The following is a 26,614-nucleotide window of genomic DNA, read 5'->3' as shown; positions in this document are numbered from 1 at the left end:
CATCTGATGAAAGAAAGATCTTCCCTTAGAAGATGTGCTACCAAAAACAAGTATCTTGTTCTTCAGATTGATTTCCTCACCTCTTTCAAGCTATTATTTAACATATTCCTCATTAGCCAGTTGCAAACGTTGCTTTCGAGACATATAATAAAAATAAAAATACTTCAAAAGGCTGCTTTACTTTAATAGACTAGGACATCCACCGCAGCTATAACATGGGGAATACAAACTCTTTTATGAGATTTTATTTGAATGAAATACGATTTGTGAGCCAGGTTTGTTTTACTAGACCTGTACCACCTTGATCTTTTATTCACATTTTTGCAGCTACTGGCAACCCCGCTGTTTGGCTGCTGCACATTAAGGTATGGCACTTTGAAGAAAAGTTCTGAGGGACTACTTTTCACTTTTTCCCTCCCTTCTCTGCTCTTCTGTACTTCCACTTTCTCAAAGTAATTCAAGTGCTTCACTATATTTGCTTTGGTTATAATTTTTAGTTCATTTGATTATGATTCTTTTCATTTGTCGGCGAATATACATTAAGATATTTGAAAATGTGAAGGATATTTTGACAAAACATAGCACAATGTATGTTGCAAAATAACTTAATTCGTTTAGTAACCCCCATGTCCGGGGAGTGGCGGGGGACTTAGGGTATCAGGCAGCTAGAAGGGGGGATGAGAGGGAAAACATCACAGAGGGCAGAGTCCGAGAGCTGGTTAGTTTTTTCCAAGTCTATTTTGGTTCCTTCTGTTAGTTTAGGAGCCTTCCAAACTTTTGATAGGCAGGTTGCCCTTCTTCACTCAGGCCACCCTTGATGGGTGCCAAACTTTAATCTTGTGGCATCCTGTTAACGCTCTTATCAGATGCTTCACCGAAGATACGACCTCGGGGGAAATCTGAAGGCAAGGACACAAGTGCCTTGCGCAGGGCGTCCTGGCTCTGTTCATAATATATACCCAGAACACGAATGTGTGCGGTGCACACCGATGGGCTTCCTCAACTTTACTGGCTAACATAGATATTGACAAATATTTTGCATAGATGGTGTACCTTGGAACGGTACATCCCTTCGAGAACATTGTCTATTGATATTTCATGAAGAATGGATTTCCCCTTTATCAGAAAATATATATGTAAAGTCTTTCTGCCCTGAAGAAGTCCATTGTCAAGTGGATGAAACGCATTGGCTAGTCTTAAGAACAATTTTAAGAAGCATAAATGAAGAGGATCACTGGATTGTGAAGGAGTCATTACTACTTGCTTTCTAACAGTATTTGCATTTATCGTTATATATGTGGTGCAACCCTTGTCTTTATATTTTGAATCTATCCCCCCGGAGGGAGGGGAGCACCTCTTTGGGCAGAACATGAATACAAGGTCATGCACACATGACATGAAATATTGTCGAATTTCTTTTAATTTGAGGTTATAACGGTGTGGGTGCTTCTTGGAAGGTACACTGCCCGCTTTTTGCTGTATTGTCAAGTTTTTTTTTAAATTTTTTTAATAATTTGTATTGATTTTTTAACACACAAAACCCACTTTTACGTGGCACATTTCCAATGGGAAGCACAATTTGAAATATATAGCATGTGTAGTCAGCATCCACAGTTGAGACGACATCAGCATCATTAGTCCGTATCATCGTATGTTACCGCCCATTCACGTTACTAATCAAGGTCTTCCCCAATATACGCTTTTGATGTCATCTCATGGCGCAATGATCCCTTAACTTAGTGCCTCCTGCATGTTCCTGCCCCGCCCTCCCCCATCCCCTAACTCCCCCCACCGGTGTGCTCCAACAACATAAACAAGAATAATCCAATATCCTTCCGTGCTAGGGAATGTAGGTCCCTGATCTCACTTCAGTCATACTCCCAGTTCCGTAGGTTCTGCCCCCTCTCCCACTTCCTGAGGGCTACTCAAACCTAACTACGTGTGTTGTGGTCCGACTGTTTCCTGAGAACCCTGAAGTGAGCCTGAGTCTGAGTCCGCCTCCGGGCGCATCAACAGCTCCACCAATGCCTCTCATGCCTGTGTGGCTTCCATCGCTAAGTCGTTATTCACTCTCCTGGCATGCTGAATTCTAACCATGCTCTCACTGGATGCCCATTCCGCAAACTCTGCCCTCCATCGTTCCACACTAGGGCCCTGCCTGGATTTCCACTGCCTTGTCAATTCTCGCTTAGCCAGCAACAACCCCAAGTCTAAGAATGTGCTTGTGATCTTAGTGCGCTTTGTGTGTGGAAACCAGTGCAGTATGCACGCCCCCATGTCAGGTTCTATCTGTCTGTCCATCACCCCGCCCAGGACCTCCATCACCTCCTCCCAATACGTTCCGAGCTGCGGGCAGCTCCACGGCATATGCTGGAAATCTGCCGCTTGTGTGCTGCACCTGGGGCAGCACGCCGTCTCTATGTGGAAGTATTTAGCTATCCGCTCAGGGGTTAGGTAGGCCCTATGTACAATGTAGAAATGAATGAGCTGAAACCTGGCATTCCGCATACCGTTCCATGCCCTTTGGTCCATTCTGTCTCAGGAATATCCCTTCCCAAGTCCACTTCCCACTTTTCGTGCAGCTGTGTCAGTGGCTGCAGTCCCTCCTCCACCATTCGCCTGTATAGGCATGTCACTGCCTTCACCGTCCCCACTGCCATTACCACATATTGACACATCAAGGACGTCTGGGGTTCCAATAGCCCCGTCCCCCAGTACTTCTGAATTGCAGCCACCAGGGCTGCATGCAGCAAATAGCCACCTCTAGGCAGGCCATATCTGTCCTGGAGTGACTGGAAAGGCAGAAGGGCCCCCCTACTCATATAAGTCCCCAATCATCGGCAGTCCTAAATCCTCCCACTCCGCCACCGCAGACCAGTCCCCCAGTGCGGGAAGGCCCAGCACATGCACAGGGGAATCTCCGGCGCATACGGGCGTGGAACACCACTTCTACGCTTGTATCTGTTCCAGCTTGCCCTGAGAGTTTTCTCCTCACTCGTCAAAGAGTCGAGTCGCAGTCGTTGTCCCAGTGCCACAAATGCGAGAATATGCCTCGGCAGCCACCTGTCCTCTGGCCCATCCAGCACCCCCAAAATTCCCTAGCTACTGCCTGCGTAAGCCACTGCAACTGGGCCGCCAAGTAATACCCTTCAAAGTCTGGGACTGCCCATCCCCCTGCGCCCCTATTCCTCATCATCGTGGCCAGTGCCACCTGCAGTCTACCATATCCCCACAGAAAGCCTCCCACCATGGACCGCAGTGCCTTGAATACTGAGTCCGGAATCCCGACTGGCAGCGTCCTAAATAATATTGAAGACCAGGCAGTGCTACCATCTTCAGCAGCGCCACTCTACCCGCTTCCGAGAGCGGGAAGAGTGCCCCAAAACCCCATACTTCCTTTGATCCCTCGCACTGCCCTGTTCACATTGCCCTCCAAGAGGTCCGCCTGTTCATTGTAGATGTTAGTTCCCAAGTATTGTAAGCAACAAGGATCCCACCTTAGTCTCTCCAGGCCTGCGGGACCTGCCATTGCCCCGCACACCGGGAAAAGGCAAGTCTTCTCCCAGTTCACACCTAACCCTGGCACTTCTCCAAACATCCGCAACAGCTCCATTGCCCCCCGTATCTACCTCATCAGGATCGGCCAGAAACATCTGCAGGTCCTTCCCATAAAGTGATTTATAGTGTACTTCCCCGCTGATCTCTATCCCAGCATAGTGCTTCCCCGATCTGGCCTGCATTGCCAGTGGTTCAATTGCCAATGCAAACAGGAGTGGGGATAGTGTGCAGCCCTGCCGTGCCCCGCAACCCATTGAACAGGGCCCATCCACACCCGGGCCGTCGCCGAGTCATACAATATGCGGGTCCACCTCACAAATGTTTCGCCCAACCCACTTTGCGGATTACCTGAAAAGTTACGGCCATTCCAGGCTATCAAATGCCTTCTCTATATCCACCGATAAGATCAAGGCTTTCAGTGTCGGCTCTCGGCAGTCTTCCAGGATTCGCAATAAGCGCCTAATATTGATAGCTGTGCTGCGTTTAGGGATAAAACCTGATTGGTCCCGGTGCACTAACTGCGTCATGTGTGGGAGTAGGCATGTCGCCAGGATCCTACTCAGGATTTTGTAATCTGTCGCCAACATTGAGAGTGGGCGGTAGGCCTTCACATCTGATGCTTCCCTACCCGGCTTCAGGAGGGGGATGATAATAGCCTCCCTAGTGGTCCCAGGCAGCCTCCCGACTGTGTATGCCTCCTTATAGACTACTTGCAGTCGTGGAGCCAGAAGGTCCGCGCACTTGGAATAAAATTCAATAGGTAGGCCATCCACCCCAGGTGTCTTGTTGCGGGCCATGTGCTTAATCGCGCATCTGATTTCACCCACCGTGATCTCACCGCCCATTATATCTCCTTGCTCCTTGCTCAAGCTCGGCATTGCAAACCCTTCCAGATAATCCTCTATGTCCCCTGCATCCACAGCCAGCTGTGTGCAGTATAGATCTGCGTAGTACTCTAGGAACCACCCATTAATCCCTATCTGCGTATGTATCAATTCCCCTGTGGCCGCCCTCAAGCCTAAGTTGGTTCGCCTCTTGGTATCGGGTTGGCCAGCCACGCCAACAGTGCGCCCGATATGTCCCCCTCCGCGAGGATCCGTGCTCTATAATTATTATAGTCGAATGAGCGCAATCTCTCCATCGGCACCGCAACCGCTTCCTTGGCTTAAAGCACCGCAGTGCCTGCCGCAGGTCTCCCCGGTCGGCCCCTTTCCGCTCCCCTCAGTTTACCCTCCGCTGTTTCCAGGTCCGCTATCAACTTTTTCCTTACCCCCGCCACCTTGCTAATGAAAATGCCCCTGACCACGACCTTAAATGCATCCCATTCTATTGCCGCTGATGTCGCTGTCCCCTCGTTCTCCTCATAGTATTGGGCAATGCCCACCCCCAACTCTTCACTAAGACCGGATCTTCCAATGCCTCCGGGCGGAGCCGCCAGGTAGGCATAAGTGACCACTCTCGGCTCCATCGTAGCCGCACTAACAGCGAGTTATGGTCATAAATTGTTCTAGCTAAGTACTCACTATCTATCACCTTGGCATGGACATCAGGGGTGCACAATAATGCGTCCAGTGTCACATGCAGATCGTGGATGCTAGAATAATAAGAGCAGTCCCTCTCCTCCAAGTGCTGTGCCTGCCAAGTGTCGATGAGTCCCCAATTAGTTTGCCACATCCTCCTCGCCTTGGAGTTCCGATTTACCGGGGCACCTGAAAGCGGAAGGTGGGACCTGTCTTTGTCCACATCTGCTATGGAGTTAAACCCCCCCCAGTATAGTCGCCCCGGTTAAGTAGGGCGCAAAGCACCCCGATAATGTCTCAAAAAAGGACGGCTGATCAACATTCAAGGCATTCACACTGTACAATGTCAAATCCACCTGATTTAGTCTCCCCATCACCGCTACATACCTCCTCTCTGGGTCAATCAGTTGCTGCGTTGGTTGACACGGAATCCCCGCTCTAATCCACACCAGGACGCCCCTAGCGTACGCCGAATAAGTCATACAAAATACCTGCCCTCTCCATCTCTTCCTTAGTGCTGCCCCCGGGAACGGCTGATATGTGTTTCTTGGAGGAGCACCACCTGCACTCCCCGCCTTACTAGGTAGGCATGCACCTTATGGTGCTTCTGCGTGGAGTGAAGCCCCCGTACATTCCTATACATTTCAGATCATGTAATGTCCCCATGAGTCATGCAGACCCTCCCCAGCACCTGTCCTCTGTCAAAGAGCACACCGGTATCCCTAACTTCCCCCAAACCTAACCGAGCCCCCCCCATTCCCTCCCCCCAGAACAGGTGCTACAACATTAGAACCCATCCAAACCACCATTCAAAACACTCCCCCGATACTCTCTGGGAGCTACTCCCACCCAAACTTATGGGAGATGAGCCCTCAGCTTCAGAGAATGGGATGCCCAATAGACCTCCAGCCCACGCTCAACCCCCAGTATAATATTCCGGCTCCCTCCGGGACCTCACATCTTTTAGTCTTTTACAGCACAGTTTCCACCACCCCCCAATGTGCCCCGGACCCCATCAAGTCAGCTCAAACCAACCTCTTCCCCTACTGGCCCCCCTCCCTGCCTCTCCCTCCCAGCCGAATCCCTTCCCATATCCAGCCAGAGTCTACATCACCCATCCACGATCTCATCCGCCGTCCCAGCAGTCACTAGTGGCAACTTTAGGCTCCCAACCTCCGAATGCTCATCGTCCTCTTCCAGAGACCCTCCGTCCGACTCCGACCTTGCCGGGGGGGTTCCCCCCTCCATCTGTGAGATGGCTGTGACAGCCTGCAGCAGCGACGCTGCCCTTTCCTTCTCCGTTTGTGTCTGCGTCGTCCCCTGGGCTGCTGGCTGATGTCTCCGGTTGCGCCGCAATCAGCGAAGACGAGGTCCTTCCCTCCCCGCTCCCACACCACTTCCTGGCTCTCCGATACCCGCCTTGTACAACTCCAGCCAGTCCCAGACCCCCTCCGTGCTATCATGAAAGGACATCTTGCCATCCACCATGATCTTCAAACAGGCCGGGTACATCAGAGAGTATTGGATACCTTCATCCCGCAACGCTCTCTTAACTGCCACAAACGACACCCTCCGGCATTGAACTTCGAGCATGTAGTCAGGGAACAGTGTCACCTTGCTGTTGTCCACTGTATAGGCACCCGCCGTCCTTGCTCTGCTTAGAAGGAGAGCCCTGTCCTTATAATGGAGCAGTCTGGCCACCACCGGCCTCAGCGGTCTCCCAGAGGACAAGGGCTTGGCCGGCACTCTGTGAGCCCTCTCCAATGTAAAGAAAAATGACAGACCCTCCGGCGCAACAGTTCTCCTTAGCCACTCCTCTAGGAAGTCCACAATGTTGGTTCCCTCTGCTCCTTCAGGCAGCCCCACCGCACAAATGTTGTTTCTTCTGTTCCGTCCTTCTGCGTCCTCTGCCCGCCTCTCCAGCATCTGTAGCCGGGTCTGAAAGTCCGTCATCTGCGCCTCCATCGACTTTGGCAACCTCCGTTTGTTTTACCCTGTCTGCCAGTTTGGCATGGTCTGCCCGGAGCAGCCCCAATCCCTAAGTCACATTTGCAACATGTCCAACTGCAGTGCCTCCCTGGTATCCGTTATGGCCTTTAGTATTTGATCGACCTGCTGCTGGAGCATCCCCTCCGGTTGTACTTGCATTCCCTTGGAAGCCTCTCCAGGTGTTGTGTCCTCTTCTTGTTCCGTTGGTGCTCCCACCTGCTTCCCTCATGGCTTACCCATGTTCCCACTGGTCGTTAATCCCGCACGTCCCCAGGGGGTCCACTACCAGTCACGACCTTTCAGCGGGTCCCACTCCGCAGCCAGGTCCAGCGCAGCAGTCCACCTGTCCCTCGACGCTCAGCGCTCCCTTCCAGGGGCACACCCAAGTCAGAGTCACACTCTGCTCTCTGCCGTCTCCGGCCCAGCTCTCAGTTCAGGCCGGTTTCCTGCCGGGTCTCTAAGGACCCCGCCCAGATGTACGGCTCACTCAAGGCCTGTCGTCATTGGCCACCGTGTCCCCTGCGTGGCGGGGTCTCGCAAGGCTCTGCTCCATAAATCAGTGGTGGTCGGGCTCTTCCCTCCTGCATTGTACCCACTCGCCAGAGATGCAGCATCACCCTGCACCGGTGTGACCTGCCAGGCCACTCCTCTCACTGCCTGCTCCAGCCCATGTCCCCTTCTGCGGCGCCACCCAGTCCACTCCCCGCCAAGGTCCTTCACTGATGGCCGCCCTCTCGTCTTCTCCAGGCTACAGGACCGCTGCGCCCTTCCACAGTGCTCCGCCGACTTGCCAAATACCTTCACTTCCTCCTCTCACCCTGCTCAATGCTGCTGTCTGGTAAGGCTCCAAGATGGGGAGGGCACGGGCACATTCCAACAGTAGCAGCCAACTTAGCCCAGCTCTGCAGTCACTGCATTCCTCAGAATTCCCTCTGTTGGTGAGCTGCCCTCTAAATCCCCATTGTCCAGGGAGTAGGCTTCTTCACCTGCAGCCCATTAGTCCCCCTGCACCCTCCACAGGGTTGGCGCCCCTCTTGAGTCCTGGCGCCAATTTCACACCCGGGTTCTGCTTGTCGTGGTCCAAGAGCCCTGTGGAGTCCGCAGTATGCACCTTCCCAGAACCACAACTCCACAGGAGTGGCACCAGGCACTCCCAACTCCAGTTCAGCTGCCTCCCATGCTCTGCCTTCTCCTTGCCGCTCTGTGTCCCGGCCAGCAGGGGGCCTCCACAATGCCCACAGCTATCTAACACCACCGCAGGCCCCAGGGCTCAGCTCCCGGCAGTTCTCCCAATGGCCACTACCGTCTTCTCTTCCGGAGGGCCCTCTGTAATGCAGGCAGTGTCCTGGGGGGGATCTGTGACTTGATCCACACAGATCCCTGCCCCTTTGCGTACACCGGCAGCATCCGGTCTTGCCTGCGGCTCCTACCAGACTCTCACAGCGCCTCCGCTGCCGTTTTCACTGCGTATGGGAAGGGGGAAGGGGGGCCGCGCTGCTGAGCTCCTCTCACCTCCTCAACCGCTACGCCCACACAGGCCTCCTGCCAGCCGCCCAGACGCCGCAGCGGTAAGTGAGTCCTCTAGTCCCTCAGTCCGCCTCAGGTCCTCGCCGCTACCAACTTCAATCCAGTTGGTGCCGCTGCCATTTTGGATGTAGGCGGTCGCCAGAACCATCGGGACCCCGGGTCCATCGTACCGCTCCGTCTCCTCACACCCGCTGTCAGGCACGCTAGGCCCTCTGCAAGGCTTCACGGGCTGCACAGCTTCCACAGCCAGCTGGAGCTTAAAGCCCGCAAGCCGCCATCTTGGGGCCATCCTGCAGCCTGGGCAGCCCACCGCCGATCTCTCCGCTGCGGCATCCTGCTGCCGCCAAATTTTAGGTGCCGGAGCTTCCAGGCACCTTCGTCACTCTCCAGCAGTCATCGGGGGGCTTCTCGTATAGCCCCTCTACAGGATCGGGGTCGGCGCGGAGCTCCGTGCTCACGCGTCCGTTCTCATCTGCCTCTTGGCCACGCCCCCCTTGAATTTTCAAGTTGTTAACCGAGTTTTCCTGGAGTGGGCACCCCCACCCTTTTAGCCTCGTCTCTACTGTAGCTGTGGTTGTTCATGCTTGATTGGATATCAAGGGGGTCATTAGGATGGGGAAATGGGACCGCCCGCCATAAGGGCGGGGGTCCCGTGGGGGCCATTAGAATGCGCCCACCACAGTGGTGGGCGCATCCTGCATTCCTGTCATTGTGGCGGGCAGTGCACTCAGCACCGCCCGCCACAATGCCAGGAAGGCATATTGTGCACTTCCATGCACAACATGGCAGGCGGCGCATGGTGCCTGCCATGTTGTACATGGAACTGCGGGGTGTACCGTAGGTTCCTCCTATGTGCACTCCCTACCCCCCAGAGTCCCTGGGGGCCTGCAAGGGGCCCGCAAGCAATTACCGCATGCCTTTCAGTGGCAGCAGGTATGTTTGCCTCCCCATGATAATATGGCTGGCGGTGTCTGACAGACACCGCCACCATATTAAACAACTTGTTGACTGGGCAGAAAAGCGGTGGAGGGTCTTTCTGTCCACCGTGGTCCCCTCCACATAGTAATATGGAGGGGGGAAATGGGTGGGGGGCGGGGACGGATCTCGGGCGGATCGTCACCGCCATACAGGCGGTGGCGATCCGCACGAGATCCTAATGGGCTCCCAAGTGTCTGTGAAACAAGAGTTGTTAAGGGAGACATCCATTACAACGCAGGCCTTACAACATAATGCCTTTACAATGCAACTTTTACAACGCAGACACCTTTACATCGCATGCCATTACAACGCATATACTTTTACCACGCATACCATTATGGAGCATGGTAAGTATTGGATGGTAAGTATTTCTTTTGTTGTAAGTGTGTTTAATAATTTAATACTCAGGTATTATTAATAAAAAATATTTAAAACATAAGGAGGTAATTTAATATTTGATATGTAATGGTAAAATGATGTGAGTGTAGGTTAAAAAAAATGTTATAAAAAAGTATATTTAATAAGCTGTAATAATAATTAATTTTTGATCATTTAATATTCCGGTAATATTAGTAATACTATTCTAAAAATATTATATATAGTGACTAAACTTAGTAAATATCGTTTGATTGTGTAATACTCGGGTATTGTTATTAATACTAAATACGTAATAATACTTAATAAAAAATACTTATTAATTATTAATAACATTTGTAAAATAATAAGCACATGAAATAAGTGTATTAGTGTTTAATTTAATAATAAGGTATTTATATGTATAGATTATTATTTATATAAATCCTTTTTTTAATATGAATATGAAATTAAGTATGATAAGTTAAGAAACAAAATGATAGTTTAATAAAATAATTATGTTTTAATATTATTAATGAAATGATATATAGACAAAAAATATTAAAAAGTTATATTTTCTCCAAAGGTATTGTGATGTTTTATTTGATGGAGAAGAGTTAAAAAAAATGAAAAATATATATACTAATGTTTAGTAGTTATCAATTAATACTCAGGTAATATGTTATCTTATGTTAGTAATTTAAAATATATATAAATATTGAAAAATAAAAATTTTGCCATTGGGGTATTGTGATATATAGATTTTTTTTAATAAAAAATAAATACGAATTAAATTATAATGTGTACATCAGTAAAAAAATAATACGCATTTCTTAAAATATTAGGATATTCAATAAGAAGGAAGAAATACAAGACATGTAGTAATAACATATTTTTATTACAAACATTTTTAAATAATAAACCTTTATTAACAAAAATGTTTAAAAAATAGAATACAAACATAAATATTTTACAGAACTATATTTGCAATTTATTAGGTACATTTACAATTTATAATACATGTTTATAAAATGTTCTCACGCTTTTACATTGAAGTCAATGGGAGAAAATGTCCTGTTTTCATTTTTACAGAAAGAGATGACGTTGGTGCATAAACGTAACTTTCGTCATTACGGGCATCGTCGCCTGAGAGAACAGATGCTAGGGAGAGCTCCGTTAAGTGGGCCACTTATTGGACCTGGTTTTTACCAATATAGACCATTTCTTGGTCTCTATGTCGCTGCATGGTGTCATTACCACCCAGTCCAAGGGTCGGTTGACTCTATTTAAGCGTCCCTGGTATAAATTGGACTGGGATCAATTTGAGACGGGCCTTTTGGCCACTCTGCCCGATCTGCCGGAGAATATTAATGAGGTATATAGGCTATTTTCTGAATGGATCAGGTGCCCATTAGATAGCCTCATCCCTATGAAATGGTAAGGTAGTCGTGAAACTAAAACAAGGCTTTGGTATAATGTGGACCTTGCTCACTTGCGCAAGGGATGCAAGAAGCTGGAGCAGATCTGGAGAAGGGATTTTTGCACGGCACCTAAGGACATCTATAGGGCAGCAATTAAAAAATACCATAATGCCATCTATCTGGCTCGAGCAGCTTTTCTCTCTAACCAGATCCGCGAAAGCACCAATCCCGCTTAGAGCATGTTTTCCATGCTTGCCAGTTTGCAATCTCGGCAAAATGCAGCTGGGTCCACTATCAAGTCCAATAAACAGTGTGGGGAGCTGGCCACCTTTTTTGTTAAAAAGATAGAAGATATCTACAGTTCCTTTCCGACCATACACGGCAATGCGCCGGGGTCATTGTGCGGTCAGCAGCTAAATATTCTCCTCTCTTTTTCCCGATTTCGGTCGATCAGCTGCGATTAATGTGTGGTAGAATCAAGTCAGGCTCTCCTGCTGACACTCTTAAACCTGACCAATTCAAGAAGGTATTGTCAACCATTCTACCCTCTTTGTGTCAGGTGCGATGCTCTTGAAAATCGCATCCTAGAGGCACTGGGCACCACGGCTCCTTGGTCCTCTAAAGCATCAGGCAGGCAGGGAAAGACCGCGCCTTGGTTCAGCAATGATCTGAGAATGGCCAAATCTGCCTGTAAGCGCCTCGAGAGAATATGGAGGAGAAAGTTTGATGACTCAGCAAAGCTTGAATATAAATCCAGTCTTAGGAAATACCATGCTCTGATTAGGCAGGCTCGGGCTACCTTCTACAATAACAGGATCATAACAGCTGAGAACTCCTTGAAAGAGCTTTTCTCTATCTTTAAAGAGATTACAACTTTAGTTAGAGTCACTGTACCTGATGTGAGCTCAGTTGAGTCCTGTAACAAAATAGCGGACTTTTATGCGGAAAAAGTGGGGAGGATTTATGCCACCTTCCCTTCTTCTGCGCAACAGGGTCGTGCCAGTAGCGAAGGGGTTTCCATGATCCCAGAGGCAGACTGTCTCCGTGATTTTGTGGTACCTAGCGGAGATAGACTCATAGCAGTGGAAATTATTAAGTCTGGCTCACCCAGAGATCCAGCTTCCCCAAGGATCCTGAGGGGGAGTCTTACTATATTGGAGCCCTACATGAGACATCTTCTGGAGCTCTCCTTTTCCCGTGGGAAAGTTCCCAAAAAATGGAAGGAGGCCATTGTTATCCCCCTGAAAAAGAAACTGAACATCAGTATAAATCAGATGGAGAATCTCTGCCCGATTTCCCTCTTGCCTTATTTTGCGAAGGTAGCTGAAAAGGTTGTCAACATGCAACTGGGTGCGCATATTAATAATCACAACCTACTCCATCCTACCCAGTCTGGTTTTCGCGCCACTTACTCTACGGAATCGGCCTTGCTCTTATCCACCGAGCTTATCCGTAAATTAGTGGATGCGGGACAGACGGCGGCACAAGTTCTTCTTGACCTGAGTGCCGCTTTTGACACTGTTGCCCATCACACTATATTGCGGCGTTTGCATGAGGGCGGTGTGGGCGGTAAGGCTATGGAATGGTTGTGTTCCTTTTTAAGCGACTGCTGCTTTCAGGTGTCACAAAAACCTTTCCTTTTGCAAAGTGTCATGCTAGATCAGGGGTTCCCACAAGGCTCCATTCTTAGTCCCACTCTCTTTAATTTGTACATTGCCCCTCTGGCAGAGATGGTGGACAAGTTTAGAGTAAGTGTGGCATCATATGCTGACAACACACCACTTGTGGTAACCCTGACTCAAGAGTTGGTAGAAGCCGCACAGAATTTCACACTGTACCTTCAAGAGTTGGCGTCCTGGATGGCCTCGAACTGTTTAAAGCTAAACGGAAATAAAACAGAGGTTTTAATTATAGGCAAGACCCCCTCGATTTGGTCATGTGCCTGGTGGCCATCTAGCTTGGGACAGACCCCTTCCTCAAAAGATCAGGTGAAGAACCTGGGGATATGGCTGGATCCTAAACTGTCCTTTGAGACTCACACCAGGCGAGTGATGGGAAACTGTGTGGGGGTCTTATGCACTCTTTGCAAGACCCTAGATGTACTCCCAGTGTCAGCAAGAAAGTCGATGGTCCATGCCCTTGTGACATCCCGGCTGGACTATGGGAATGTTCTGTACCATGGTGCTAACGCCAACTGCGTTCAGAGACTTCAGCACATTCAGAACGCGGCTGCTCGTCTGGTTGTAATGCTCCCCAAGAGAGTTTCATCCAGCAAGGCTCTCGAATCCTTACACTGGCTTCCGATGAGGAAACGTGTTCTGTTTAAGGCTATGTGCATTAGTCACCGGATCTTGCAGAAAAAAGGCCCTTCTTTATTACACAATCTCCTTTTCCCGTATGTTCCCACGTGAGGTTTAAGAGCCAGTGGTACGAGGCAATTACGCATACCTGCTATCAGAAGAGCTAGGATGGGCGGACGTTCTTTCAGGTTCCTTGCAGCATCTTACTGGAACAAGCTCCCGGTGGAGCTCCGACTGGAATCGTCGGAGACGATCTTTCGGAAAAAGCTTAAGACATGGCTTTTTCCATCGGATAATTCCATTGTTTGATTCTTCTTTGTCTCGCTTTCCCTGGTATGGGACCTTGTCGCAGCGCGGGGACACACAGGTTGTGCAACCAGGCGCTTTCTAAGCTTAAATTTATTGATTGATTGGTTATCAATAATTCCCTTAGAACTGCTACTGCGTCCAGAGTATGGAAACAGGCTAAAGTTTTACCTGTGCTTAAAAAGCCTTCTCTTGATCCCACCAAAGCAGAAAACTACCGGCCTATCTCTCTGCTACCCTGGACAGCTAAGATTACTGAGGCGTATGGGAACTCCCTCCTGTCAGACTATGTCACTCTTAACAACAAACTGGACCCCTCACAAAATGGCTTTAGACCCGGCCACAGCACGGAGTCTGCTCTTCTGGCTGTGACAGAACATCTCTGGTCAGCCATGGAGGGGGGACAAACCTCGGCACTGATCCTGCTGGACTTAAGTGCAGCGTTTGATACAGTATCTCATAACATTATGCTGCGACGTCTGGCGAAGGTAGGTATTACGGGTCAGGCATTGGAGTGGCTTGCCTCATTCCTTCATGAGAGGTCTTTCTCAGTATCAGCCCCCCGTTTATGTCCAGGTAATACGATATCAAGCAAGGGGTGCCACCGGGTTCCTCCCTCAGTCTCCTACTATTTAATATCTATGTCCAACCTTTGGCTGCTGTAGCCTTGAGTAGGGGCCAGACCATGGTCTCGTATGCTGACAACTCTCAGTTAGTGGTGGCATTCTCTAATAACACCGAGCAAGACGCCCTTAAGTTTCAGGACGATCTTGCGGAAGTGGGCGAGTGGATGACTGCTAACTGCCTCCAATTGAATTCCAACAAATCGGAGGTTTTGGTGGTCGGCAGAGACCATGGTCTGTGGAGTGATCTCTGGTGGCCAGCTAGTCTGGGCACGCCCCCTCCCCGTCCCCCCCAAGCAAGTGGTTAAGAACCTGGGGGTTTGGCTGGACTCATCTTTAAACTATCAAGTCCAAACCAAAAAAATAGCAGGTACTTGCTTTGGACTTCTATGGGGGCTCAGGCCACTGATGGGCCTCTTCGATGCCTCTACCCGTCAGATCTTTGTTCAAGCTCTGGTCTTGTCTAGACTGGATTATGGCTGCTCCCTCTATTTGGGATCCAATAAAGCAGAGGTTCAGAGGCTGCAAAGGACACAAAATGCTGCAGTCAGAACACTTCTAGGTCTGCGCAAGTCCTGCTCTGTGTCCAATGCTATCTGTCGCCTCCATTAGCTTCTGGTGGCTAGGCGCATGTAATTCAAGGCTCTGTGCATCTCTTTCAAGGCTTTGAAACCGGCCTCCCCACCTACCTTGGCTAATCTGCTTTCACCGTATGTCCCTTCACGTCCCCTCCGGTCAGACTGTCAGCATTTGGTAGTGGTCCCCAGAAGCTGTAGAGTGCGGGCTGGTGGTCGCTCTTTTCGTTATAGAGCTGCCACACTTTGGAACACACTTCCTGTGCACATTCGTGGCCTTGAGAACTACCTTGAATTAGGAAGGCCATCAAGACTCGGCTCTTCCCCACTAGCTAGCTGGTGTCACTCTGCAATCTGTTGGTCTTTCTTTCATCGCCGGGCCGCCCTTTTGCTGGGGCAGCTGTTGCGCTATATAAGACACCCTAACATAACATAACATAACATAATAACTAACTGGGATGAATGGGACAAATCAGCTAACACAGACATAGACATCACACCAGTCATAAAGTGAGCATGGTGTCATAGTGTACCACAAGCATGCACATGCGCAATCCTGACAAGTGACAGGTGAAAAATAGGAGGACATACCACTATTGTAGACTCAAAACAAGCTCGTGAACAAGAATCCTCATTGCTGCATGTGACATACACACAAGAAATGCACACTACACATGCAACACACATCTTAATGTATCACAATGCACAAACTACTCACACAAAATGTCATGCAAATAGAACATCACACACACATTGCACCTGTCAGTAGAAAGAGCCAACAAAGGCCAAACACTGCATCCATCTACAACAAAAACACAACAGATGCACATACCAATCCATCACATAGCAAACTCAGCTGGACATCAGGGGGATGTACACCAGGCAAGTAGAAGGCAACATACACTGACAGCACTGCATGCACACCAAGCAGTGTGTGTACACCAACCAAACCAGTAGCACACATATCTGAGTGCCTCACCATGAACTCCCACAACACAAATCATCACAGCACACAGACAACATCACACTCAGGAAGGGTAGCAGTAGCTCGGCAAACACACATACAGCTTAGCCATCACCCACAGATGCACAATTCAGGGAAACCCTGATATAAACAACATGACTAGAGGACTGTGCTGCTCAAACATATGCACCGTACATGAGCAACCATGAGTGCAAACTAGTAGAAGAAAATAACACATAACTAATTGTGAAACTGTCCTGAGTGGCACATTGGTCCTGCACACAGATCATCCTCCTACAGTATAGTGTCACACTATGAAGTGGGGAGGGTCACACACTGGCAATGCATGGAGTGGAAGACATGAGATTGAAGTGTTGTACACATTAGTATTGGACAGGTGAGGAGTGTACAGTCCACGAACAAATAGAGGAGTACATCACAATGTGTAGGCATCAGAAGCATCTAAAGGGTATGGTATGACTCCTTATACCACATACCATACTGGAGCCAAAAATGTTTCAAGTGACAGCAATGCATGAGAAAACTCACAAATAATGTCACTGTGGCTGAGCAGGTCAGCACAGTGAGCACAAACTTTAAAAAGCCACATGGCTGATCAACAAAACACAACACAGACTTTGCAGTTACACACTCTGCATACTCACAACTGACAGTGACAACAAGTAGGTGTCCGCCAGGAGTGCAAGGACACACCGACACACTGCACAGTGCTCAACCTACAACTCCTACATTTTTTTTTTTGTCAAACAATTTTTATTGCAGAGTAACATATATGTAAACAGGGATCATCATCATCATTAGAGGGTACAGAAGCACCGATTTCTGAGCATCAGTTAAAATGTGGGAAAACACAGCCATTCAGCCCTCATCCCGGAGGCAGGGCGGCGCTAATGCTCTAAATAGGTTAACACGTAAGATACTGCGATCATCCCCAACAACGGTCAGTGTGCTGTGGTGTCTGCTTTAATTTTTTTTGTCCTCCGTGGGTGAAGTAGCCCTGACGTACTAGTGTAGCGATGGATATGTCGCAATTGCCCCCCTCCTTAACCTACAACTCCCAACCCCCCCCACCCCCCCCTGGTGCCAGTGCCTGCATATGGTGCAACTGTAAGCACTCTTGGTCTGGGAATCCGGATCATTCGTGTTATACTGCGTGTGTGGTATCCCTGGTAGTGTCGTAGGTCCATTTATTGTGGTTGGGGCCGATCCGTTCCCCCCTCCTCTATCTCCTCCTCCTCCAGTGTGCTATCTCTGAGAGCTTGTACTAATATTTCCCACGCCATCGCCGCATCCCGTGCCTTATCATCCGAGTTACGGCGGGCCAATTGATAACGGATTGTGCTCTCCGCAGTGGCCCATTTTAAGAATTCGTGCAGCCACCTCCTGTGTGTTGGTCCCACCCTTGATTTCCAGCCTTTAGTCAATTCTCTTTTGGCAAGGAGTAAGCCCATGTCTATGAATTTACTGGATACCTTGTTTTTTTTAGTGTGGGGGAACCAGTGTAGAATAGTGACTGCACTGTCATAGAGTAGCTCCCTGTCTGTGATCGCGTTCAAAGTCTCCCCTATGGTGGTCCAGTAATCTTGGAGCGCGGGACACCCTCTCAGCATATGTACTAAGTCAGCTCCTATGTGGTCGCATCTAGGGCAAGCCGCGTCAGCCACGTGAAAGTATGCAGTGATTTTTTGCGGGGTGAGGTAGGCCCTGTGGAGGATGTATAAATGTATTAGCTGAAAACGCGCATTCCTGGTGCTCTTCCTAGCTCTACCCACTAGCTGTGCCCATGTCGTGTCCGGGATGTCTAATTGCAGGTCCTCTTCCCATTTAGTTTTAAGCGGCATAAGAGGCAGCAGTGTTTCGGAGAGCATTCTGCGGTAGAGGCATGTGACAGCTTTAAACGTACCCGCCGCCATCATCGTGTATTGGCATGCTAGTGAAGTCGTGGGTTCCGACAGTCCTCCTCCCCAGTGCCTCTGCATGGCTCTCACCACCGCTGCGTGCAATAAGTAGTCACCTCTGGGGAGGTCGTACCGCTCTTGTAGAGTCTGGTATGGGGATAGCACTCCGTCCTCGTATAAATCGCCCAGCATCTGGAGCCCTGCTTCTTCCCAAAGGCGTAACCCCGACCAGTCTCCGCCATGCGGTAGTGCCGTCACCATGCCTAATGGGATTTCAGGGGCATACGGGCGACCAGGCCCGACCCGCTTCTGTGCACGATTTCAGCATTGTCGGAACGTCCGCTCCTCCTGAGAGAGTCCCCTCAGGAACAACTTCTGTTGTAGAGTGATATAAGCCAGGACATGGCGAGGGGTGCCCCTTTCCCTGTCCTGCTCCGGTCCCCGATAGACTCTCGCCACCTCCTGCGTAAAGCACTGCAGCTGTCCCGCCAAGTAGTACAACTCAAAATCCGGGACTGCTAGTCCCCCCTCGTCTCTAGGGCGGGTTAGTGTCGCCAGCGCAATCCTACGCCTACCCGTACCCCACAGGAAAGACACCAATATAGTTTTCAGGTGTTTAAAGGTCGACCCTGGTATCCATACGGGGAGGGTCCGGAAAAAGTAGAGCAGTCTCGGCAGGACAATCATTTTCAGGAGTGCCACTCGGCCGGCCATCGAAAGGGGCAAGGTGGCCCAGAAGGATATACAACTCTTTAGGGCACGGATACACCGACCAATATTGCCGTCTAGGAGGTCAGCCGGGTCGTGATAAATGTGGACTCCTAGGTAGCTCAGACAGCGGGGTTCCCATCGCAGGCGTGAACGGAGTGGTGGGCTTTCCACCCCCCTCCGGAGTGGGAAAAGGCACGTTTTTGTCCAATTTACCCTCAATCCCGAAATATCGCCAAAGCACTCTAAGAGTTTCTCAGCACCCTCTACCGCCTCACCCGCGTTGTCTAGGAAGAGGAGGAGGTCATCTGCATATAAGGAGATGTGGTGGAGGTCTAATCTGAAGGTCAGGCCTGTGTAGTATTCCCCGCTCCTGGCCGCAGCCGCGAGCGGTTCCACCGCTAGTGCAAACAGTAGCGGAGATAACGCGCATCCTTGTCGGGTTCCTCGAGTCACCTCGAATTGGTCCGACACCAGCGGTCCGATCCGTACCCTGGCCCTCGCAGTGGAGTAGAGCACTCTAGTCCATTGTATGTATCCCTCTCCCAGACCAAATCGGTGCATCACTTCGTATAAGTAATTCCATTCCAGGCTATCAAAGGCCTTTTCTATGTCTACAGCCAGTACGAGGGGGGAACCCGCCTCCAGTGGCGGGGCATCTACCAGTCGTAGCAGTCTGCGAATGTTATGCGAAGTATTCCTCGCGGTTATGAAACCCGATTGGTCTTTATGGATCAGTTCTTGCATATGGGACAACAGTCTGGTAGCCAGCACCGTGCTTAGAATTTTGTAATCAGTCGTTAGCATAGCTAGGGGCCTGTAGGAAGCAGGATCAGTGCTTTCTCTCCGCGGTTTCAAAAGAGGGATCATTATGGCCTCGCTCATCGACAGGGGGAGTCGGCCTGCTTCTTTTGCCTCTTTATAAACTAGTTGTAGTCTCGGGGCCAAGAGATCCAGGTACTTCCCGTAGAACTCAATGGGCAGTCCAGCCATCCCCGGCGTCTTGTTACGCGCCATTCGCTTCACTGCACTGCGTACGTCAGACAGTGTAATGGGACCCCCCAGCGCTTCAGCCTGCTCCCGTTCTAGGTGTGGTAGCGGTAAGTCGGCCAGGAAGGCTTCTAGCATGTCAGAGTTGTCGCCCAACCCAGATTTATATAACCTCTCATAGTACGATTTGAAGCAGTCCGCTATTGCAGGTTGCGTGGCATGGACATGGCCTTCAGGTCCCCGCAAGGCCAAAATCGATTGGCTGTTTCTGCAGGGATTCGCTAGCCAGGCCAGGAGGGATCCTGTTTTGTCACCCTCTGCGAGAGTTTTCGTGAGGTATGTCCTGTAATCAAAGCTGCGGAGGCGCTCCACCTCCACAGCCACTGCCTCTCGTGCCTTACACACCGTCTCCTGCAGTTCCGGGCGATTAGGGCGGTTGACCTCCGCCTCCCGCAGCGCGCTCTCAGCCCTCTCCAGGTCTTCTATCAATGACCTGCGCGCTCCCGCATATTTCCCGATACAGTGGCCCCGCACCACTACCTTAAATGCATCCCACTCCGTTGCTCTGGAGGAGGCGGTGCCCTCGTTGTCCCCAAAGTACTGGCCGATCCGCGCCTCCAGTTCAGCACGGAAGGGCGGGTCATCCAGAGTGTCGGGACGCAGCCGCCACGTCGGGATTTTTGGGGGCACAGTCATCCAGTCCAGGGACAGGAGGAGCGGGTTATGATCCGACAATGTGCGCGCCAGATACTCCGTGCGGAGCACCGCTGCGAGCACTGCAGGGGAACACAAAAAGGAGTCAAGACGCACATGCAGGTCGTGTAGGCTGGAGTAGAATGAGTAATCTCGCACAGTGGGACGCTGCGTGCGCCAGCAGTCCGATAGGGCCCAGGCAGTCTGCCATTCGTTTCTACATTTCGCTAATCGGTACACAGGGGAGGTGCGCAGCGGAGGGTGTGATCTATCTAGTGTAACATCCGCAATGGAATTGAAGTCCCCACCCATTAAAGTTGGACCTGAGATATAACTGGCAAGTACCCTGGAGAGTTTGGTAAAATAGGCAGCCTGATCTACATTTGGCGCATAGATGTTGCAGAGCGCTATGAGCCGGCCTCTGAGCAGGCCCTCGACAGCCACGTATCTCCCCTCTGGGTCCTCAGTGTGCCTAGTGACCTGCAGAGGAGTGCCCGCCCTTATCCAAATCAGTACTCCCCTAGCGAATGCAGAGTAGGTAGTGTAGAATAAGTGGCCCCTCCATCTACGCTGAAGTGCAATACCCTCCTGCTTAGTCAGGTGTGTTTCCTGTAGGAATGCAATCTGCACTCCGCGACGAATCAGGTATGAGTGAATTTTGTGTCTCTTCGTCATTGTGTTTAGGCCCCGCACATTCCAGGTCACACATTTCAACGGGCACATATTAGCCATTGTCCCATACAGTGAATGATGACGGTCTAGTAATCTGCATCCAGACCATAGGCACTGACACACACATTCCCCCCCCAGCCCCGTTCCCCAACTCCGCCCCCGTAGCTACGCCCAGAGAACCCCCAACCGCTCCAGGCCCCCCCTCCCCAGAATAGGACCCCTCTGCAACAGAGACACTCCCATCCAAACAAGTGAGCAACGGCTCACAGAACCTCTATTCCGTAGTCGAGCTACGGTGGCCTTATGGGCCTCGGGGTGCGCACGCTAGTCACTAACGCCTGTGAGTACTGCCCTCAGGCCTCCGCCCTGTAATACTCATCATAGTTTGCAATAGTTCAGTCTCACAGCTGCCTGCTCCAGAGTTCGCAATAGCTGCGGTAGTGGTAGCCCCCCGCCTCCCCACCTGGTACCTTGTCGAGGGTTCAGCTCTCGATGATTTCACCTGACGTCTGCGGCGTGACTTTCGGGCCCCTGGCTCCACCCAGCTCCGATAGTTCAGTGTCTGAGCCCGTACCCTGGCCCTCCGAGCCCGAGCCCCTCTCCGAGTGGGTCAGTGCAGGCCCCGAAACTTCTTTAACCGCCTGCAATGCCGCTCTACGTTCGTCCGCCGTTTGAGTGTTTGTTGGTCTCTTAGGGCCTCGGGCTCGACCCCGGTGACGTCTCGATCGTCTGAGAGATTGTTCCTGGCGTTCCTCTTCTTCCCCGCGCCGAGCACCGTCCGTGCCAGCTTTGTAGGTGTCCCACCAAGTCCAGGCCGCATCTGATGTCGGAAAAAACAACGTGTTCCCATCCACTACAACTCGGAGTCTAGCTGGGAACAAAAGCGAGTATTGGATTCCTTCCGCACGGAGCTCCCGCTTGATAGAGAGGAATGAGGCTCGCTGTTTTTGAGTTTCAAATGTATAGTCCGGAAACAGGGTCACCCTACTGTTGTCCACTTGAAACGGGCCGGCGTCCCTGGCGCGCTGCAGCAACCAGTCTCGATCTTTGTAGTGCAGGAGTTTTATGACCACCGGGCGAGGCGGGAGGCCCGGCTTCGGGGGCCTCGTCGGTACTCTGTGCGCTCTTTCCAGAGTGAAGAAGGGGGAGAGTCCCTCTGGGGCCACCACTGAACGCAACCAGCCATCGAGATATCCCACCATGTCCGTCCCTTCTGTTTTTTCCGGCAGGCCCACGAGGCGCACGTTGTTCCGGCGGCTGCGGTTTTCGGCATCCTCGGCTCGCCTTTCCAGGGTGCTGATCCGGTCTAGTGCCTCCGTGAGCTTCCCCTCCATTGATTTCTGCGATGGCGCGATATCCTGTAGGGTGGCCTCCGCAATCTTGACTCTGTCTGCCAGCTTTGCATGGTCGGCCCGCAGGAGCCCCAGGCCCGCTGATACCTGAGCGATGTCGCTGTGCAGCGACTCTTTCGTTGCAGCAATAGCGTCTAGTATTCTGTCCTGCATTAGTTGGAGATCCGTCGTCGGGTGCACGGGGCCTTCGGACTCTTCCGGAGGGGGAGTCCCCTCCGTCCTTGTGCCTCTTGTCGTCTTTCCCATTATGCTCCGCTGACCGTCGTCCCAACGCTCGGGGGGTCCGGGTCTACTGTTGTGTCCGCCGTCTACGCCTCCCGTGTTCCGCGAGCTCTGTGATGGAGTCAGCAGAATCCCCCCCGCAATCCTCGGTGGTGGTGAGTACTCTAGGCGCCCACTCGGTCAGCCCACTCTTCGGGCGTCCGCAGTCAGGAAGGTGGCGGGCCAGTTGAGAGCACCGCTGTAAGCCGTCAGGAGGGATAGGGCCACCCAGCTGTTCCCTCAGGGGGCTCCGCTGATGGTCGTAGCGCCAGTGGCCTCGGTGGGAGGGGTCACCTGTGGGCGGCGGGGCTCAGCCCCGGGACGGGTCGCGGTGCCAGGCGACGTTCAGTGTCCTGGGGGGGGGGCACCCGACAGTAAGCTATCTGTGAGGCAGGGGCCAGCGGCTTCCCGCGAGTCGTAGGCCAAAGCGCAACGGAGCGGGGCTGCAGGCAAGTCCGGGCCGGCCCTGCAGTGGCGGAGCGCCGTACACCCCCGTTCTCACATCGCTAAGCGGCCAGCTAGGCACTAGGGGCGGCCAGCTCGCGCCACCATAAACTCCGAGGGGGGAGCCCCACACAACAAGACAGGATCCGGGAACTCGGAGGAGGAGGGGGAGGATCCCTGCCACGGGTGTAGGCCTCTGCGCCGGGGAGTAAATTTGAAGTCTGTCCCAGCGAGGCGGGGCTCCGCCGGTGCTCCGGTGGTGGGGTGCCGCTCGGGGCTCTCCGAAGGTCGAGGTGGGCCCCCGCCAAGTCGGCCCAGGGCACGGATCGCAACGCTGGTCCCCGCAGTGCTGGTGAGGGACTCCCGGGGTCTCGTGGCTCACCTCCGTTTGGGAGTCTCCGTCCCGTGGTCAGCAGGCCTTTTCCTCCCCAGTGGTCGGTCGCCGCCAACCAGTTGGCCAGGTTCCAGGGGGCCAGCCAGCGCCCGTCGCCCTGATCCCGATGGGGGAGCCACGCGCAGCAATGCAGGCTCCGGGAGCTCAGGGTAGGGGCAGGCCCCCGTCCAGGGCGTAGGCCTCAAAGCCGGGGAGAAAAGTTCAGGACCGTCCCGGAGAGGCGGGGCCCCGCCGGACTCCTGGCGACGAAGCTCCGTTCAGGATGCGGCGTAGTCTGGGGACGATCGCCCGCCGGGGCGTCCCAGGGCACGGAGCTTCAGTTCGATAGTCCCCGCTGCACGGGCGGGCGCTGTTGGGGAGCCCTCAAGGATTCGCGGCTTGCCTCAGTTAGGGAGTCTGGGTGTCGCCATCTTGGGAGCCAGAAGCCCCGTCCCTTCGCAGCGTTCTGTCGTCCTTGCGAGCAGTTCCCAGGTGTACAACTCGCACCGGAGCAGGTTTCAGTGGCAGTACCCGGGATCTACCCGAAGTGCGCGGGGATCCCGGGGCATAAGCAGGATATTAGGCGGATTTTTGGGCAGAGGGTCGGGAGCCTCGTTAGGCTGCGACCGTCCTCATCGGGTGCTAGCCACGCCCCCCAACCTACAACTCCTACATGTGCCCACAATCGGAAGCACATGTCTGATAATGTCTGATAATGTAAACAAACAGGCACTCATTACCTGGATCATACATGTGTGTAGTTGGCATGTGCAGGGGCACAAACACATCAACAATACTGACAATGACAGGCCAATCCCACTGTATGACTACTCAAGTGCACACATTCAAATGTAGACATGTGACTATGAAGACAGGCCCACACAAGATGACTACACATCAATACTGCTGTGCACACATCAAGTAAGAGCCCACAGATATGACGGACCCTGGCCACCCCACAAGTAATCCTGTGGATAGCATTCACCTCTGTTCTATTGCATTCTAACATGACATGTGTACAATTTAGCAAACCTGAGCACAGAATGATTAGGAGAAGAGTAGATCATCACAAACAACCATAATTGCACCCTCAAGCCTTAGACTGAACAAGAACAAAAGTGCCTGTTACCCCTGGAAACCTCTGAAAAAGTCAAACAAGCAATTGGCTATGTGAAAGTGGCATGCAGAGCATGTGTCACATGAACCAATACCCATACATAAAACCTTTTATTTAGCAAGGGCATTGACAAAACAAACAACAGGAGTAACAGTCTTTATAACATAATACCCACATAGGCATCAAAAGTACAAAACAGCAAGGCCATTGGCCAGTACAAATTCAAAGTATGCACCTGTCTGCATTATAAACTGCACAGGAAATGGGCATCAAAAGTAACAAACAGCAAGGCCAATGGCCAGTACAAATTCAAAGTATGCACATGTGTGCATGAGAAAATGCATAGGAAATGGGCTTCAAAAGTAACAATTAGCAAGGCCATTGGCCAGTCCATCGTTCTGGTCCGCACATATGTTGGCTGGGTTCAAACTGGAATGGCATGGTGAGCAAAAAAACTATGGATTTAGGCCCAGATCTCTATACTGGGGTGAAGGTATGACATTGTTCAACATTCTGTCCATCAATTGTTGTTTTTGCATTTGTCCCCCCGAGTGGCACAGTAATGCCCCGACGTAGGTCCCGTGCTCTTCATGCCACTGGAGTCAAGCTATCCTGGCTGAAGAGGAGTGAATCCCCGAAACCGTCCTAGGATGCTTGTTTCCAGTCCAGGGAGGACCTGGCCTGGCAGTTCGGGCTGGACCGTTCCCATTGGGCACAGGGTCAAGACTGATTTGCATATGGCTGGGTTCAAACTGGAATGGCGTGGTGAGCAAAAAAACAATGGATTTAGGCCCAGATCTCTGTACTGGGGTGAATGTATGTCATTGTTCAGCATTCTGTCAATCAATTGTTGCTTTTGCATTTGTCACCCCGAGTGGGACAGGTATGCCCAGACATGGGTCACATGCTCTCCATGCGACTAGAGTCAAGCTATCCTGGCTGATGGGGTTGAAACCCCGAAAACAGTCCTAGGAGGCTAGTTTCCAGTCCAGGGAGGAGCTGGCCTGGCAGTTCAGGCTGGACCGTTCCCATTGGGTACAGGGTCAAAACTGATTTGCATATGGCTCGGTTTAAACTGGAATGGCATGTTGAGCAAAAAAACGATGGATTTAGGCCCAGATCTCTGTACTGGGTTGAATGTATGACATTGTTCAGCATTCTGTCCATCAATTATTGTTTTTGCTTGAGAAACTGCACATGGAATGGGCATCAAAAGTAACAAACAGCAAGGCCATTGGCCAGTCCATAGTCTGGTCCTCACATGTATGCATGAAAAACTGCACAGGGAATGGGCATAAAAAGTAACAAACAGCAAGGCCATTGGCCAGTCCATAGTCCTGTGCCGCACAAGTCTGCATGAGAAACTGCACAGGGAATGGGCATCAAAAGTAACAAACAGCAAGGCCATTGGCCAGTCCATAGTTCTGGTCCGCACATGTTTGCATGAGAGACTGCACAGGGAATGGGCATGAAAAGTAACAAACAGCAAGTCCATTGGCCAGTCCATAGTTCTGGTCCGCACATGTGTGCATGAGAAACTGCACAGGGAATGGGCATCAAAACTAATAAACAGCAAGGCCATTGGCCAGTACAAATCCAAAGTATGCACATATGAGCATGAGAAACTGCACAGGAAATGGGTAACACCGCCCACTGCCATGGGAATCACCACAGTTTAGGGGTACAAATGGACTGTCCAGGCACCGCTGTGCGATAAATGGTGTGGGGAGGGGCACTTGGCTTCAACTTTGGCTTGAAGTTGAACTGGGAGGTGGCTGATTTTCGGGCCAGTTGGAGCACTGGACCTGGGAGAGAGAGAAATGGCTGAGGAAGAGGCATCAGTGGCTGTGGGAGCCGGAGGGCTGCTTGGACCGGGTGGAATGGTGGCACACGGCGGTGGAGACATGCTGCTGGGAGACACAGTGTGTGAGGGTGAATGTTGAGTGATAGGTCTCAACCTCTTGGGGATT

The sequence above is a fragment of the Lissotriton helveticus genome, chromosome 4_1 (genome assembly GCF_964261635.1).
Source record: "Lissotriton helveticus chromosome 4_1, aLisHel1.1, whole genome shotgun sequence".
NCBI lineage: Eukaryota > Metazoa > Chordata > Amphibia > Caudata > Salamandridae > Lissotriton > Lissotriton helveticus.
This window is presented reverse-complemented; position numbering follows the sequence as displayed.